At 47.2% G+C, this 5,001-nt stretch overlaps 1 pseudogene; it reads left to right on the plus strand.

The window, feature by feature from the left end:
- Nucleotides 1-1,452: 1,452 nt before the first annotated feature.
- Nucleotides 1,453-2,474, plus strand: LOC147964591 (putative F-box/FBD/LRR-repeat protein At5g22610; annotated as a pseudogene).
- Nucleotides 2,475-5,001: the final 2,527 nt, after the last annotated feature.

Here is a 5,001-nt window from a genome sequence, read left to right on the forward strand (position 1 = left end):
TACATGCACATGCTCCGGTGCATATAAATTGGTTGAAAAATCAAATATGTGTCCTTGGATGCATGCTTAGGTCCCATGCAAGAAATGGGAATGAATTTCAAACACCAGGGCACCGTTGATTGCCGGCAAAACATTGAGATGCTTGGTTTTTAAATTCTAATTAATCCAAAACTCGCCTGAAATTCATGAAACTTGGCATGCTATCATGGAGCAGCATCAACATGCCGTGGTACAAATTTTGTCCCATTTGGGGCAGGTTTGGGTATATGCTTCTCACAAACCGGAGCTTCTCACAACAAGCATGATGGTTTTCGGTAGGGAACGTCCCACCTTTGGGGATGAAACGATATCCATTGCCTCTTATTGCTTTCAAATTTTTTTCTCGTGTCAACATAGAACAACAGGAGTGTTGTGTGAATGTTTGTGATTTTTCGGGGTTCATTTGGACATTTTTATGCATTAAATGAGTTTTCAATGCATTTATGTGCATAATTCAAATTTGAACTACATGCACATGCTCCGGTGCATATAAATTGGTTGAAAAATCAAATCTGTGTCCTTGGGTGCATGCTTAGGTCCCATGCAAGAAATGGGAATGAATTTCAAACACCGGGGCACCATTGATTACCGGCAAAACATTGAGATGCCTGGTTTTTAAATTCTAGTTAACCAAAACTCGTCTCGTGCGCAGGTTCACTGGGAAGCGTGTGAGATGTTCAACGCATGATTTGTGCATCTCTTCAACGCAAACGGTTCAGTGAAGCAGTAAAGCGGCAGAAAATAAACCAAAAAATATATGTGCTGCCACACGCCTCGTGTGCCATGCGAGCAGGTGTCAGTTGACGGGACGCATGTGATCAGTCTACTGCGCAGGCATACCGGGATGCGTGCGTGTAGGTGTCTGTATTGACTGGGAGGCGTGTGAGTAGCTGTGTGAAATGATGGTAGAAATGGCAGACGTCCGCCGCGCAGGCTCACTGGGAGGCGAGACACCTTTTGACCGCAGCCTGCCTCGCTCCTACTGGTCCGTACTAATTGCGCACCCGAGCCGCCGGCCATAATAGGTGGCCGCACCCCCAGTCCACAGTGGTCACCGACGTCTGGACTCCGGAGTGTATGACGATGCCGCCGAAGCGCACCATCGGAGGGAGTGGCGACGTCGGGGCTGGTGAAGCACCCGCACAATGCGTCAAGCTGGCCACAGAGGTTTCCGTCACCGCCGACGAGGTCTCGCGCGGGTAGCAGCACGACCTTGAATTCGTCGACGCCGTCGTGGCCCCCCAGCCGGAGCCGTAGGTTAGCAGCAACTCCGGCAACAACTGCGACTCCGACAGAAAACCGGTCAGTCACCGACATATATGTTTGTGCCTTTTTTCTTCCTGATCTTGAGAATTGATTCCGAATGTCCTACATGTTGTGCCATCTTTTTCTTTCAGATTGGTATGTACATAGATGGGGCTCTGTCTAGCGCCGCCGTTGTATGTAGATCTTGGACCCGGCTGTGCGGCCAGAAGCGCCCCTGGACCTAAGGAACCAGTAGAATCTCCGGCGGACCGCATCAGTGATCTCCCAGACGACATCCTTGAGGAGATCATCTCCCTTCTCCCCACCAAGGATGGCTGCCGCACACAAGTCCTCGCATCTCAGTGGCGCACTCTGTGGTGCACTGCGCCTCTTAATCTCGACTGTCATCAACTATATGTCGATGATGATTCTGAACTCCCTGGAGCCATCATCTCCTCCCACGGGGGCTCCGTTCAACGCATCTGCATCCCGGCATGCTACCTGTTGGACATACCCTGCATGGTGGCCGCCTGGCTAACATCCTGTCAATTTGATAAACTCCAGCATCTTGAGTTCTACCATTACTACAGCGATAGGTTACCACCAATAGCTGCATATGTGCCCTCACCACCGATGCCCATCTCATGGTTTTCCTCCTCTCTCTGCACCACCACCTTGACCCGATGCCATCTAGCAGACAATCTGGTACAAATGTTTCGACTGCCACTGCTGAAAAAACTTGCGCTTGTGTTGGTTCATCTGTCAGAGGCCTCACTACACAGCATCATCCACTCCAACTGCCCTGCACTGGAGCGTTTGGTGCTTGTTTTTGGAGCAGGAATCGATATCCCTTGTCTCAAAAAAAAGCCGCCTCACCTTGTAAGCATTGGAATTAGTTTTAAAGGACAGGAGCTCATCATCGAAGACTCCCCTTCACTTCAAAGGTTGGTCCTTGATTGTTGTTATAAACCTAAGCAAATAAATGTGGTCTCTGCGCCTAAACTGGAGACCTTGGGTGCAATTCGTGATCCGTTTAAATGGTTCAAGATGGTGTTTGCCTCCACAGCTACCGAGGTATTGTATATTATTCACGTACACTTTTGTAATTTGCATTTTTCATTTGTGCGCACAAGTTAAGTATCATCTATGAGTACACTTTCCATGCTAATATTATGTTCTGTGCTCAATGAATTGCTTGTCCATCCTATCAGTGGTGGTGGATTCTGTCAAGACCTTATATATCAGTATGTGGTGTTTTGATCTCAACATCATTATTGCCTTGCTGCAATGCTTTCCATGTCTGGAGAATTTGTATATAAAGGTGATGATTTCACGCACATTGAAAGACCATATATAATGTACTATAATTAAGGGATTTTTACATCTGTGCCCCTGGTTCCTTAGCCATACTCATTCATCCCCACGCTCTTAACTTTTGCTCACTTTTCCCCACTCCCTTGCCCAAAACCCTCAGAAGTGGTCACAAACGGTGGATGTCGTCGGGTCAGTGCTTTGACCGTTAACTCTGACGAGTGGGGGCACGCTGACTGTGTCGCCCGTTGGACCTGGTGAGTGGGGTCATGGCGGACGGTGCCGCGGTTAGCCCGTTGGGCCGTGCGCGCGCCACAACAACATAAGCCTCTTATGCATGCACGACATGTCCAGCTAGCCTGCATGCATGCACGTAGCTAGCCTACCTGCATGCGTCGCCGCCCACCGCCATGATGCACTGACCGATCTCTTTTTCACGTGAGCCGCCATGGACGCTGACCGGCCTCATTTTCACGTGAGCCGCCACGGACGCAGGGACAGTTGTTGCCGTTGGTTTGTATCATCTCCCACGCGTGTCTCCTCGATGTAGAGCATTGTTTCACACTTTTCAATCCACTCGCATCTATTCAATGTGGCAATTAAAACCTATTGGCAATTAAAGTGGCATATTGATCACGCGGCTCATTTAAACGTAGCAAATCCAAAGCTCGTCCGGTGCCACTCCCCTTCCCTTCCCCTTTCCCTATTTAATCCACCACCCCTCCACCTATTCTCCACACATCCATTTGCGCCTCCCCCTTCTCTTCTTCACCCAAACCCAGAGCACTCTCAAAGCGAGGCGAGGATGCAGTACAATGGCCCCACCTTCGAGCTCCCACCGACCATGCCGGAGAGACGGTATCCAGCCAGCGTCGTCGTGGAGAGGATGCTCCGTGTGTGGGCGTTCTCATGCTGGAGTGGTGCAAGGGGGTTTGCCAAGTGGTTCCTCCGTGCGGGCTTTGCCCACCTCCCGACGGGCTCGCCGATGATGTTTCGACTGGAGGAACTGCGTCCAAAACTCCAAAACTCCACCGATATGGCTCACCGTCACCTTCACCAATAGATTTGATGCGTACTACCTCCTCGGCAAGGTGTTTTGGTGTGGATGCGAATTCATCGCATTCAAAACCCACAACTACTTCACAAACTTCGACTGCATCTTCCCCACCCGCGATGGTATGCACAGCCTCCCCTACTACATCGGCCAGGACGGCATGTAGAGGAGGAGCAGTGAAGAGAAGGCGCATTGAAGATGGTGGTGAAGTCCCGGTCTCGATCATGAGCTTGTCTTGCCCTAGGGTGTTAGGGCTTTTTATCTTTTATATATTTCTATCTTAATTATGTCATTGGTTGTACCGTGAACTTTTAATCTCTGTCATGTTATCCCCTAAGAACTTTGTTATGCTTGCTACCCTTATTTGATATGTCATTGGTTATCAGTGTTTTTGCTTGCTATTTCTATCTTATTTGACGTGAGATAAATTGCTAGATGGATATGGTGCCGTACACGAGCCCTTCTGCTAAATCAATCAATGATTGAGTATTTCTCAATGAAAACCAGCAAGTTTTCGCCCATTTAGAGTAGGGTCAAGTTTTCGCCCATTTAGAGTAGGGTCAAGTTTTCACACGTGTGGATAATGGAGTAGTTGAAGTGTCAAAAAGGAAGCTAAATCTAGAAAAATGGGCCATGTTGATGTTGAAAAGAAGAAGAAGAAGAAGAAGAAGAAGAAGAAGAAGAAAAGCTAATTTTTTTGAATTGCTGGTGGCCCTATTCCGTATATTGTATGAACAAAAACAAGCTAATTTTTGAATAGTTTGTGGACTATGCTATGGTTTAGGGCACCCTATGTTTTATGTAATAAGTATGCTATGGTTGCTACTTTTTATATTATGGATGTGTGCTTACTACGTGAGATATCGGTCGATGGATATGGTGTCATACGTAGCCGAGCCATAGACAAGCTCTCTAGATGGATATGGTGCCATAGCCGAGCCTAGACATGCTCTCTAGATGGATATGCTGGCTAATGGTGCCACCGGACTTTATTTTAGATGTGGTTTCAGATGGATATCATGATCTACATAATTAAGTCTGACATGTTCTTAATAAAAAAACAAAAACAAAAAAATCATGTATACAATATTTTTCTTGCAACAAAAACTTGTTTATAATACCCGCATGTCAAAAAATGAAAGTGTTGCGTTGTAGGCTATATACAGAAGGAAATTACCATGATATGTACAGATAAATTTGACATGTGCAAGTCCAACAATAAATCGATTTACCATCATGCACTATTTTTGTTCGGCATGGCAATAAATGGATTTACCATGGTAATAATCAAGGGAAAAAACAGAGCCAGCGTGTGGGCCTTCGACACTCAACGCAATGAGACGGCCCAACCA

The sequence above is a fragment of the Triticum urartu genome, chromosome 6A (assembly GCF_056163025.1).
Source record: "Triticum urartu cultivar PI428250 chromosome 6A, HENAU_Tu73, whole genome shotgun sequence".
Lineage (NCBI taxonomy): Eukaryota > Viridiplantae > Streptophyta > Magnoliopsida > Poales > Poaceae > Triticum > Triticum urartu.